Genomic DNA, 13,895 nt, shown 5'->3' on the forward strand with positions numbered 1-13,895 from the left:
CTTTTCTCGCTGCAGCTTTGCTCCGCGTCTCCCTGGTTAGCTGCCCCCCCCCCCAATAGACCAGGGAGACGCGGAGCAGCTTTTCCCTCCGCGGAGGATGCGGGCGGTGGGACTGCCCGCGTCCTCCACGGTGAGAAATGCCTGTTGTGCTGGGGGGGGGGCACTAGCTGTGCCCCCCCCAGCAGACCAGGGAGATGCGGAGCGGCTTTTCTCACCATGGCTTTGCTCTGTGTCTCCCTGGTCTGCTGGGGGGTCCCCCAGCAGACTAGGGAGACGCGGAGCGGCTTTTCTCACCACGGAGGACGCGGGCGGCGGGACCGCAGCTCGTCTGGGCAGTCCCGCAGCCCGCATCCTCTGCGGCCGGAAAAGCCACGTTCGTATGTAGGGATCCGACGTAATTCAGATCCACGTAAGTCGGGGACTGCCTGTACACAATTTTTTCCACTTTTCTTTGAAAAGAGGCTTTTCTGAAATTTCGCATGTCTACACAGTGCCAAATTTGGGAGAAACTTGCTCTGTCGAGCCATCTCTTCTTCTTCATACAACGAGGTTTACAGGGATGGAAAAAGAACGCCTTCGCTTTTCTGAATTTTTTTTTTTTGGAGAAGCGGACATGTTCCTTGGATGTGGCATTGATTTTCCAGGATACTTCCAGTATCCCAGAAAAGCACTGCAGTCTAGACATAGCCTTACTTACTGTGCACAGTAAGAATGCAGACAAAAATGAACTGGAATCAAGACCATTCCTACTAACATGCAAAATATGCAGCTGCACAGGGTACTAGCTGTGTCCTGTGTATTGGATTTCATCAGCTCCAGCAATCAGCCCCATCCCCCTAGCTGCCCTCACCCCTGGTGGCTGCTCCCAGCAGGGCCACCCCTAGAGCAATGTGGGGCTTGGGATATCCTCTGCTCTGCCCCTGCTCACACTCTACCGCTTCTGCTAAGCCCCCTCCCTGCTTCTTCATGCCCCCATTTTTCCCTTCCCCCAAGCCTCCTCCCCTGAGTGATGTGGCCCGGGGGACTAAGAGGGGACCTGGCACTAGCAACAGAGGTCAGCCCTCCCCCCCACGCACTCAGCGGTGGCAGGAAGCGGAGCAACCCTGGCCTCAGCCCACTCTGCTCCACTGGCTAATAACCAGCCACATTGCTCCACTTCCCACTGCCACCTCCTCAAGCCCTTTTCCACAAGTGACACAGCTGGGAGCCAGGGGAGCTGAGCAGGCTGGGATCAGGTCGCTCCACTTCCTGTCATTCCTGGGGTGCAGGCCCAACTCCTGCTGCCTCCCTGACCGGCTCCTGCCCCTACAGATCCTGCTCCTGCGGCTCTGAGCACAGCCCTCCCCCAAAGATGGCTGCTTAGGGCACCCTGTGTTCCCTCTAATTTTTTCAGCCATGTGCAGAATAAATGTTATGTGCACTGAGGCATGTGCAGATGTGCACCACCAGAAGAAACACATGCTGCCATCTGGGGACTCTCTGGGAACTCTGCTAGTCAGCTGGGCAGCATTTGAATCTCTCCTGGGTGGCTGCACAAGAGCTCAGCTTACAGGGAACACCAGGCATGACCCTGATTGGAATAAATGGAAAGGTACTTAATAACTCAATGAACTTTGAATCAAGAATTTATATGGGGGCAAGGTCTGGCTAGAGCAGGGCTACTCAACATGCGGCCCACAGGCCACATGCAGCCCACTGCCGATCTGTTTGCGGTCCGCAGTGCGGTTTGGGTTTATGTGAGGCTCAACACGCAGCCCACGCATGGGATTCTTTGAACGTGGCCTCCACTGGAAACACACTCCACAGCGGCGAGTCAATATAACGGTCTTCTGTTGATATGCATTTTAGTAGTTAAAGTCCTGGACTTTTATTGCTCATTAAGGGTACGTCTACACTGCAACACTATTTGGAAATAACTAGCGCTATTCTGAAATTACTTAGTCCGTGTCTACACAGCAGGCAGTTATTTCGAAAGTGTCAAAATACTGTCGAGCTGGAGGACTTCTTACTCCGACTCCTGTAACCCTCGTTGTACGAGGAGTAAGGGAAGTCAGAGGAGGAGTGCTCTATTTCGTAATAAGTGCTGTGTAGACGCTCCCTAGTTCGAAATAAGCTATGCAATTGATGTAGCTGAATTTGCGTAGCTTATTTCGAGTTAAGCCCTGCAGAGTAGACGCATCCTGAAAGTGCTGTCATATTGGTGGAAATTGGGTAAATATTGCATTTTATTAATATCAGCAGAGCTGACTTAAATGGGGCCTGCGTGTTGTGTAGTCTTGCCTTAATCTTTGTATTCATACCCATCAGTCTGAAAGAATCTATATATTTGTGGCCCTCGGCATGTGCTGTGAGTATCATTGTGGTCCCCAGGGCTGCCACAATTGAGTAGCCCTGGGCTACAGTGTTGAGGACATTCCAGAAGGAGTTTTCCTTAGCGATCTCTAATGTTCTGTTAAAGGGAAAGGCTTTAAATGACTGAGGCCTTGTCTACACTAACTCCCCCTCGCCCCGCCAATCTCACCCATGAAACTTGAGTTACGCAAATAGTGTAGCTGAAGTTGACATACTTACCGCAGTGTCTTCTGTGTGGTAAGGTCAGCATGGACAGCTCTCCCTTAACTCTGGCTACTCTTCTCATCCTGGTCGAGTACGTACCAGAGTCGATAAAAGAACACTGGGTGATGGGGACACCATAAATCAACCACTGGTGGACTGATCACTGCAGCATCAATCCACCAGTGACATAGTGAAGACAAGCCCTAACTAACAAATCACTTCTGTATAATGAGCCTGCAAGAGCACTGTATACAGTAAATACATCCCTGCCAGTACAGTAACACTACTCACTGGTTCTGATTGTCATTGTTACAAATACAGTATTATACTCATCTTCACACATGGCACTACACAAGTCTCCGTAGAAAACGTCAATGACAAGCCAAACAGAAAAGTTTTTAAGGCTAGTTTTAAAGTGAAAGACATGATTTAATGGTTCAGGGGGAGGGAGAAAATTCTGAGTACCTGGGTCTGTGAGTAAAAGACTAAATGTTGGTTGCAAAGAGCTTGGGGCAGACCCGAGGGTACTTTGACTAATCAAGAAGTCAGAGTAGCAGATGGCTCAAAGTCAAAGAGCAGGTTGGAGCTGAGTGGAATGATCAGACAGGTTACACTGTATTTATATGCTGCCTATGGGGTTTTGCTCCATACAGCAGCAGTTCCAAGTCATATAAGAACATAAGAATGGCCATGCTGGTTCATCTAGGTCCATCTAGCCCAGTGTCCTGCCTTCTGACCAAGGCCAGGTGCCTCAGAGGGAATAAACAGAATAGGTAATCAAAATGATCCACCCCCAGTCGCTTATTTCCAGCTTCTGGCAACAGAGATTAGGGACACCACTGTATTCCACAACAAAATTGGCCATAGAATCTTCACCTTGCTAAAGAATTGTGCTTCAAAATTTCAGCTTTCATTACAAATATAAATTTCAACTACTAGTGGTTGTGAAGAAAGGTGAACTAGATGTGAATCACTGCAGAGATGGTCTGCATGAACACAGAAAGCCTGGAACAGTAATACAGAGGTGTGAACTGTTCCATTATTCCCAGTCAGGTGTTAACGGAAACCTAAAGGTGGCATCAAACTGAAAACTCAGCATGTAAAGATAGCTTAAAATATTCTGAATTAAATATGAAAATAAGTAACATAGGTCACTGCATAGACCGTATTATTCAAGTTAATATATAATAAATCAGTTTTATTATTAAAACATATCTGAATCCACAAGAGAATTTTGAAGAATTTCCATCAGAGCATTACAGAGCCTGAAGACCTTCCTGCACAAAGTTCATCAACTCTGCAGCAAACTCCAGGGGGCTTTGGCTATAGGTCTCTTATCCCATTGGCCCAGATCCTCAGAGGTATGCAGGCTCCTACCTTCCATTGACTTTATAGATCTGGATCATTGTATCTAGCAGAGTACCTAAAACAGCTAGTGGGTGGGCTGATGAATGGCCCTCCTTCATCTCAGTGGGACACAAGATTGATCTAACCAAGGCTGGCTTCTGGGATAAGGTGGTTTTGCTAACTGCTCTTGCTAGAATATGCAGGGTGGGCTGATTGAACCATAGCAGGAATTTAATTGGATGCTGAGGGAACACCCATCTCTCACAGTCAATCAGCACGGACCTCACTTCACATGCCCTGGCTTTACATGCATGTCACTTTAACAACACTGGTAGGTAAAAATCTATGCAGATGGAAACCCCTGGAATCTGGCAACCCGGCACATGGGCAAGGATAAATAAAACATCTTGTGGGACACTATACCAATGGGCCTCATGTGCCCCGTAAGCAGCAGATTGCCCACCACTGTCCTAAAAGGTTTGTGTGGTGAGGCTGTGCAGGTAGCTCATGTTTTGTGTTTCTTGCTCAAAACAAGGATGTAGTTAATTATTTAGCACTGTGCCTGACCACAAAAAAAGGGCCAGATACAGCTCATATATATCAGCCCCAGTAACAGAAAGCAATCTACATGTGCAGGCTTAAATAGTGTGCTTCCACTGTGTTAGAGATTTGCATATGCTAGGAGTGTATTTTTTGTTCAGTTTCTTACATTCTTTTGGGGGTGAGAAAAGACATAATTTCAGGCATAAGAAGGACATTGTGAATGAAAATGTGCAAATTGTAAAGTAACACTCTATCTTGTTAGCCCATAACAGTTTCCTATTATTAGGAAAGACTGAAATAAGCCAACACTTTGGATTTGAATATTCCAGAACTCTGGAAGAGTGTACTGGCCAAATCCAGATTTATATGTGAATTTCTTGTCTCTTTATAATAAGCCACATCAAAACGCTCAGTCTTGGTCTTCCAGAACTTGGGTTGTTAATATCCAGACACACATTTTATGTCTTGAGCCTACCCCTAAATATCAGTTGTAAAACTTATATTGGCACAAGATCCTAAAACATGGGATTACAGTAATACTTCAGTATGGCATCATTTTATTTTGCATGTGTCGGTCCAAGCAGCAGTATTTATTTTGTTGCACTCAGAGAGCTAACCATACATCTTGACATACCAAATTACTCTTCTCTTGATGTTTGCAAATATTTTTTTAATGTCTCTAGATCTTTTATACTTTTGATGTAACAACCTGATGTGAGCTATTAAGACTGCAAAAGGTTGTCTGGCTGCTTGTTCATGTGTATTAAAGATCGCTGGCACCTGAATGGATGCTGATTGGTATAGGAGGTGAGTTCAGAAACCATGACAAACACTCTAAGGCTAGAGATGAGTTTATTAAATTGTTTATAAGAAAGAAGTAGCTGTCTACATGTGGGCTTAGAAATGGGAAACAGTGAAATGATCAATAAGTCATATTTTAATTTTTGTCATATAATTGAGTGCTTTTTCTTCAAGTGTGGTTGCAAGTCTGCTAACCTGGAAGAGGCTTGGTGAAGGAAACTACTTGGACAATTAGTTCTATACAATTTTTGTGCTGTTCAGAGGCTTAGAATAAGAATTAGGATTGGTTTCATGTTGAAAAGAACATATTTAAAACTTCCCTAGTATAGTCAGCTGAGCTGAATTGAGCAGTTTTCTATCTGAATCACTTGATCCTGAAGACCTCTGTTCCCACAGGAGAGAGACTGCTGTTGTGTTGTTTTGTTTTTTCCTGCCCCAGGTCTCATTGCAATTGTGTTGAGAAAGGATTTGCAATTCCATAGGGGACTAATCAGAAGAACTCCTAGTTCTGTTGGGGGTCACTAATACTGAGGGCAGGAATCAGGAAAGTTGTATGAGATGTGCTTCTATCAAGAAACTTTGATCTTCAAGGACTATAAATAAAGCGAGGGCAACAGAAAAAGCATCTTAGAGTCATGAATGCTATAGTAAGACTAGGTAGATGCTTCTTCAAACTAAACCCATTTGAATGTACAGCACTGTAGAATTTTAGCTGTTCCTTTATATACAAAGTATCTTGCTGGGGTGAAATTTGATGGTATAATTGTCCTGACCTCTCTCTTGTAAGAACTGGGACACGAAAGGGAAGTTAGCCATTGTCTCGGAGCCATTAATGTTTGGTCTATGAGAAGCATCTGCTTTTGTTGTTAATGTGTTCGGCCATAAGAAGGTCCTACTAATCTAATGATGCAGGTAGTAGAATGACTAGGTAAGGATGGGAGGATTTAAAATTGAAGTTAAGTCTAGGATGGATTTAAGATCGATTCCTATTTCCTTTTCCCAATGCCTAACCCATGCCCTTTAAACCCAGAAATGTGTAAAAAGTAGCCGGTATTTCCCCAGAGCACAGACTAAGGGATATATACTCCTCTGTAGGTGCGGACTAGTGGGCACAGACTCTTTATGGAGTAGGCAGTTCATAGAAAAGTAGTAGGTAGCTGAGGACAAGACTCTACAGCTGATAATAAGGAGCAGCACAGATCAGCCTTGAGTCAGAGGCACCGACTCTGTGGGTGCTCCAAGACTGCAGCACCCACAGGGAAAAAATAGTGGGTGCTGAATACCCCGACAGCCCGCATCTGCTCTCTCTTTTCACTCAAGGAGAGGCCCTGCCCCATCTGTGCCTCCCATCTGCTGCAATCACATTTTGTGGCATGAAGGAGGCTAAGGGCATAGGGTGTGCTTGGGGGAAAGGGCGAAACTAGGTGGGAGTGGAGCTGAGTGAGAAGAGGTAAGGTGAGGTGGCATGGAGCCTTGGGGGAACAGGTAGACTGGGAGTGGGTCCTGCGACAGAGGTGGGAATTAAGCACCCCATGGTATATGGGAAGTCAGTGCTTGTGCCTTGTATAACTACAAGGAAAGGGAGAGACAAGACTGCTATTGTACAAACCATTCTGTCTCCACAGGAGAAGGGGATTGTCTCTCTAAATTTGGGCTACACAGCACTAAATTTCAAAATTATCTGCTATTCCAAAACACCCCTTACCCCTTGTGGAATGAGGTTTAGAGGGACGTCAGAATAGTGAGCCCAGAATAACAGCTTGCTGTTAAGACGTAGGATAGCTATTTCGGGATGCTTCAGTATCCCAAAATAACGTTGCAGTGTAGACGGAGCCCCGGGGAGCAGCGCCTGCTGGCTGGGAGCCTATCTCTGAAGTCAGAACCGTTGCCAGCAACCACACAGGATGGCTTAGTGTGGTCTCACCACCCTTACTTCGGTGCTGCTGCTGGCAGGCTGCCTTCAGAGCTGGGTACCTGGCCAACAGCTACAGCTGCTACCCCGTGGCCAGCCTGCTCGGAAGGCAGGGCAGAAGGGTGGCAGTGCAGCCACTCTCCCTAAAATAACCCTGCCTCCACCCCGGGCAGCTGTTTTTGGATCCAGACCGCAGGCTGAGACAGGCTGGGCTCTCTCGGGAAGGCTGCAGCCTAGCGGAGTCCAAGCGCACAGCGGGTCAGCTGGCGCGGGAGAACCCGGCGTCCACGATGCGCCAGGTGTTGCCCACGGCCAGGAATTTGCGGGGGCCCTGGGAGAGAAGAGCTGCCGCTAAACCCGACACGTGTCCCCCGAGCGGCCGCGGCCCGTGGGCCCTGCGGCGAGACGTCACGCGGCTCGCTCCTGGGCATCCCGGAGCCAGGGGCCGCTTGCCCTGGGGGGAGGGAGCGCGCTTGGCGGGCGTGGGGGCGCTGCTCCCCCCAGTGTAACCCCGCGCCGAGGGCTGCCCCCATCTGGCGGGCCCAGCGCGAGCTTTGGCTCCCCCCCCCCCCGCACGCGCGCTCTGCCCCCAGCCCAGGCAAGATGGCGGCGGCAGGAGGCGGCGCTGAGGGGCGGGGGAATCCCGCCTGAGACACCCACGCGGGCGGGGGAGGCGGCGGCTCGGGCTCCCGTCAGGATGAGATAAGGGCGCTGGGACCGGCTCCGTCGCGCAGGGGGAGGAGGAACCCGCCGCCTCCATGGGGAGCGCAGCTCCGGCCTGAGGTGAGCGGCGCGGAGCTGTCAGCGGCTGGGGGGGGGGAAGCGTCTCAGACCCCCGGGGCCGTGGCGGCGAGGCGCTCAGGGAGCCGATATAGCGCCGGGCGGGGCGATTCCGCTGTCACGATGGGGCGGCGATAGGCGAAGCCCTGCCCCCACCCTGTCGGGGGCTACTGGTGCGCGGGGGGGGGCGATAGCCGAGATCCCGCCCCTCCCCCCGCGGCCCGGGGGTGTCGGGGAGCCCGTGGCGGTCCCGTTAGCTGCACGGGCTCCGTGCACCTCGCCCCCCTCCCGCGTCCCTCCAGTGGGGGGGGGGCGGCGGGTGACTTCCCCGAGGGGCGCTAAAATGGCCCCGGCGCTCCGCGAGGCCTCGCCCCGAGCAGGGCAGGGGGGGCCCTGCTGCCGGGGCTCGCCCGCGCACGTTGAGCGCGAGCTCCTGCCGACCTGCCATGTGGCAAGCGCGGCGCAGGACCGTGGTCGCTGGCTTGGGCGGCCGCGCGGGGGGAGAGCGGTTGACATTTCGGCGCACTCACCCTGTCAAATGCCCGGTCCCTTGCCTGGATGGGTAAGTGGGTGACAGACACAGGTCCGTGGTAACCTGCCCTTCCTTCCCAGGGCTTTCCCTTGGCTGCGTTATCACGGGTTACAGCAACATTGCTGGATTGCTCTACCACAGCATGGTCAAAAAAAAAAAAGGAGGCTTTAAAGCCTGGAGATTTTTGCCTTGTCATGTCTGAATTTACTAGACTCGCTGGGCCACATGCTAATAATAGTTAATGGGTTGTTAATTATTTTGATGGCTTTGAGCCACTGCTAATCTCAAATTGTGTTTAAAGAATGCAGTAGATCTCAGCCCCCCAATACTTGTTTGTTTACAAGGGAAATTTGGAGATGTAGACTGGCAGTCCGTGCCTGACATTTAATGTTTGAATTAAATGGAGTAGAAGATTTGGACAGCTTTTTACTTCATTTCACAATTTATTCTTGAACAGTTGCTCAGCCAGAGTTTTCTGTCAAAAATACAGTACATAGTCTTTCACTTTCTGAATGATTAAACACAGAAATATTTAATCCTGGCTAGCAGCTACACTGGTTAAGGGAAACTATTTGAGTCAGTCTAGCCAAGAAAATAGTTTGAGAGTATGTTGGTGAATTTTGGTTTTGTGTTGGATGTGCAGCCCAGCCTTGCAACACTCTTTTAATTTAGATGTGTTCAGAATCATGCTGTCAAAAAGAATCAACTACTGTAGTAGAAAACCTTGAGTATAGTCTTAATGTAAAATAAATATGAAAGCCAAATTTTTCCTTGGCAGCTTAATCTCTCTAAACACTTTCAGGTTTCATTGTGCTGTTCATGATTCCTGGCATTGACTTCCTAATTATTTATAGGAAATAGAGCATTAAAGCTTTTGTGTCTAGTTCATGCAATGAATCACAAAGTCTACAATGAGATACAAAGGGCAAAATAGGATAATGTGGTCTACAGCCTTTGTGGTTTCTGATGATTCTGTTTATACTCTGCGTATCTTTTAATCAAAATTGTTTCTTAATAATGTAGTCTGAAATTTAAAGGCCCACTTATGTGAGGCATTTCCTGCAAAGTTGCTGAGGAGCTTCCACTCTCTTTGGAGTAGGTATTAAGAGTCTAATCAAGTAAGGACAGTGCCCTTCTAAACAGTAGAGTATCCACTTATTGGAAACTCTCTTGATCCAAAGACGAACACATTTATTTGGGCATAGTCTTTTGTGGGCTGCAGCCCACTATGTTAGATGCATGAAGTGGAAGCTTCAGCTTGGAACACACTAACATATCTACCCTCTAAATCTTGATTCAGAGATGCTTTTGATATGTCCCATGCAGATTCCAGGACCCAGCAATCCAGCCCCAGAACCTACATGGGAAATATCAAAAACATCTTTGAATCAAGAGACACTTCGGCAGAGCTACCGTGGCAGTGGCCAGGACACCTGCTCCTGGGCAGTTGTCCTTCCTCCCACCCCTGTTGGTGGGCTTGTAGAGGGCATACTTGTTTAAAGTGGTGTGATGTTCAGTTATAAGGTTGTTCAGCTTGTTCTGCTCCGCCTGCCTGCCTGGTGTTCCAGCCAGGGAACAGGGGCGGGGCGCAGAGGCTTACCCCATGCTGCCTGCCCAGCATTCCAGCCAGCACTGAGCAAGCCTCCAGTTCTACTCTCCAGCAGGAGCACTGGGCAGGTGGAATGGGTCAAGCCCCTGCACCCCCAACTCTGTTACACTGTTGCTTCAATCAGGCTTCACAGTCATCATTAGTTAATATGGTATTAAATTGTTTAAAATTATTTAAAACGTGAAAACGGCCATACTGGGTCAGACCAAAGGTCCATCTAGCTCGCAATCCTGTTCTCCGATAGTGGTCAATGCCAGATGCCCCAGAGGGAGTGAACAGAACAGGCAATCACCAAGTGATCCCTCTCCTGTCATCCATTTCCAGCCCCTCACCAGGGGACAATTCCTACCCATTCTGACTAATAAGTATTATTAACCTCCATGACAGCAATGTACTATATACATATGTACTCTACTATATATCTGTATATAATGTCTTATATCTAACAAAAACATTTCCCTGGAACCTAACCTCCACTACTTACATTAATTCTTGTGGAGAAATTGGATTTGCTTAACATTGTCTTGTTTATAGTAGCATTTTTCAGGAACATAAATATAACATTAAGTGAGGGTAGATAAAGTTCTGTATCTGAACAGACTTAATTGTGACAAGGATAGAAGTGTCAAAAGTTGATAGAGCTTTGTCTACACTAGGTTTCCCATTGGTATAGCTTATCTAGTGATAGCATATGAGGGGCAATTTTTCTGTTTTTAACATAATTGTTAGGCAGCAAATATATAAGTCTTTCCTATTATTCATTGTTTTTTAGAAGAACATAAGGGGCCCAATTCATTCTTGTTGTAACTGTGGTGTATATATTATAGGAAAACGGGAGAAATCTCTAATGTTTCTGACCCACATCAGTTTTCCACTACGAACTGTGGCTATCACCATTTAGGGATGTTAAATACTGTTTAATTGAATAGTCAATTAACCTTATGAATTCTTATTGGTTACTTGACTGTTCTTTAGTCCCTGTGGGTGGGGTGGCAGCTGGTGTGCTCTGGCCCCACTCCCAAGGAGCTCATCTGGTTAATTTGAACAATTGGATTAACTATTAGAATTCTAAAATTGTCATAACTTCAGATTTAAAATGTAGGAACTCTCTCCACTTCCATTCCCTTTTACATATGTTTGCTGAGAATTGGCACTTTTTTGCAAGTCCGAACAGGTTGAAGTAATTCATAAAACAGTAGCTACAGAAGGCAATATAATCATGGAGAAAGTTAAATTGATATGTTTTAGAAAGTTGAAAGATTCTGAAAGGCCTTCTAATCACTATTGAAATTAATACTCACAGGAAATCTTTTGTTTTGTTAGAGGTCCATTTATTAACTGTACTGTGAATATAATTATAAGCACAGTGGCAGCAAGTTTTTGAAAAGATGGAGGTTAAAACAGGTTGCACAATATAAGTCAGGTCTAAGAGAAAAGATGGTGTAATAGGTGTTCGGATACAATGGTTTAGCTCCCAGCAGCAAAATAGCAGTTTCCTAATGTCTTCCTGCTTGACATAGGAGATAATTTAAGTAGAATAACTTCTCCTGCCTTATGAACATGGATTTTTAGATATCTGCACTAATGTGTATTGCAAGGATGGAAAATTGGTAAATTTCCTCAGGGAAGAAAAATTTGAGAAGAATTGTACAAAGACCCAACTTTGACAAATTATTTCAGTTTTACAGGTTTCATGATTCACTATGATCCACTTGGTTTTCCTTAGAAACAAGGATTTTGAATAACTAGTGTTGTTCAAATAAAATACTTGTTATTTCCTAAAATAGTTAGGATTGCCAATTTTAAAAATATCCAGTTATGATGGGGAGGTTTGATATCTTAGCATGGAAAGTGTCGCAATTTCTGTCAAGTCTATTGAAGCCATTGTCTGTTTTACTTAATGCTGATTTTAAAGTCAATAGGGAGAACAAACATTTCTGAAGAAAGATTAAGCTATGCTTGCAGAGAAGATGATGATGCTTCGGTATAAAGCAAAGGGATGAGTCATAATTATTATTCCCCCTCCCCCCAACTCTGCCATAGTCTTTCTGGGAGGCTTTAGGCAACAATGCTTCAGCTCTTTTCTTTTTTTTCCAGTATATGTAATATTGGGGATGCTATCTGATTTATAGGAGTCTTGTGAAGTTTTATTTAATGTTGAAAAATGCTTTGAGATTTCTTAATAGAACGCAGTTAAGAATATTTTATATGCTTTACTTCTCTCAGCACTTGCCAAAGTATGCACTTAAGGCATTGATTGTAATATCAGTATTGGGAGTCTAAAGTTTTATCCATACCCAAGCAGTGCAAAAGTTTCTTTGCCACCCTCTCTGACATCTCCTAAGCCTTGTTTGCACTATCTAAAAGACACATCTTTCAGGGAACCTGATTGCAACTTGCTTGCTCCTTAATTAATTTCTAAATAAAATCTGAAAATATAGCGTCTCTGAAAAATTTAGCCTGTTCAATAACTAAATATGAAGTGGAAATCTGGCCCCAAGTGTCTAGCATTCTTTAAATATGTCAGGTGCCTCTGAATTTAGGCTTGGTCTGTACTACAGAGTTAAATCAACACTAGGGCTATGTCTACACTACGAAGTTTTTCTGGGGTACCAGAGGCATCCTGGAAAAACTCCGCCGTGTTCAGGAAACGTGTCTGCTCTTCCGAAACTTTTTTTTGGAAGAGCAGACATGCTCTTTTGGAAGTCCTGCATTCCTCATTTTATAAAAAAATAAGAACTCTTCTGAAAGAGGAGGTTTTTCCAACGTTTGGCCCTGTGTAGACGGGCTAAATGTTGGAAAAGCCTCTTCTGAAAAAAGAATTGTAAAAAGGTACAGAGCTTGCAGTTTGCAATTTGCATACCTTTTTCTGAAATAAACCAACAGTGTAGACATAGCCTAGGCAGATTAAGTCAACCTAAGTCAGTAAAGCATCTACACTAAAATGTAGTTCCAACTAGTGTAACTTGCCCACTACACCAATTTAATAACTGCACTGCCACGAGAGATGTAGCACTTAGGTCAGGGTAGTTAGGTCAACACAGTGTTAATACAAGTGTTCCAGGTGAGGACTAGGGATGTAAAGTGTTAACTGGTTACCTGGTAAGCATTGCATTACCGGAATGCCTACCAGGATAATTGGTTAACCAGCACCCGGCCAGGTGAGAGCAGCCCATGGTACGGCAGGTGTGGCCCAGCCTGGCCAGAGTAGCTCCCTGCTCATGGTGTGGAAGGCTCACCACAGGTTGACTGGAGCAGCACATGGTGTGGCAGGAGCAGGGGCTTGCTTCTGCTGAGTCAGTTAACCGGTTAAACATAATGTTTAACTGGTTAACTTTATAACTGGAATTTTACATCTCTAGTTAAGACATACTCTGCTGATACAAGGAGCACAGTGTGGTCATACAAAAGTGATTTAATTTCTGTGGTGGCTGTACTTTGGCGTACCTTAAGTAAATGTAATTTTGTGGTATAGGCTTGCCCTTCAGCTGAAATATATCACACCTGTCCTTTTTAAGGAGAGGCATTAGATCTTGCCTTTAAAAACCAACTTTCATTTGATTTGTGATAGCTGCCTTTTGATCCTGATGCAATCTTTAGGATTCCTCATCTATTAGTTATGGAAAAATGCACTTGAAATAAATAATAGCATGAAATAAATAAGAACATAAGAATGGCCATACTGGGTCAGACCAAAAGTCCATCTAACCCAGTATCCTGTCTTCCAACACTGGCCAATACCAAATGCCCAGAGAGCATGAACAGAACAGGCAATCATCAAATGATCCCTCTCTTGTCCTCTATTTCCAACCTCT

At 45.9% G+C, this 13,895-nt stretch overlaps 1 protein-coding gene across 4 annotated transcripts in view; it reads left to right on the forward strand.

Moving 5' to 3' along the window:
* The window catches only part of DENND4A (DENN domain containing 4A), a 131,540-nt gene that overhangs the window by 10,579 nt on the left and 107,066 nt on the right, over positions 1–13,895 (forward strand). Inside the window, exon 1 of one of the 4 annotated variants that reach the window (XM_075896886.1) lies at positions 7,354–7,458. The exons of 1 other annotated variant lie outside the window; for it this stretch is intronic. The gene's annotated coding sequence lies outside the window, so the exon portion shown is untranslated. Of the gene's footprint in view, positions 1–7,353; positions 7,459–7,759; positions 7,943–8,148; positions 8,502–13,895 lie in introns of those variants that run through there. 2 more of the 4 variants (XM_014576592.3, XM_075896887.1) reach the window with 2 other exon arrangements.

The sequence above is a fragment of the Pelodiscus sinensis genome, chromosome 14 (assembly GCF_049634645.1).
Source record: "Pelodiscus sinensis isolate JC-2024 chromosome 14, ASM4963464v1, whole genome shotgun sequence".
Classification (NCBI taxonomy): domain Eukaryota; kingdom Metazoa; phylum Chordata; order Testudines; family Trionychidae; genus Pelodiscus; species Pelodiscus sinensis.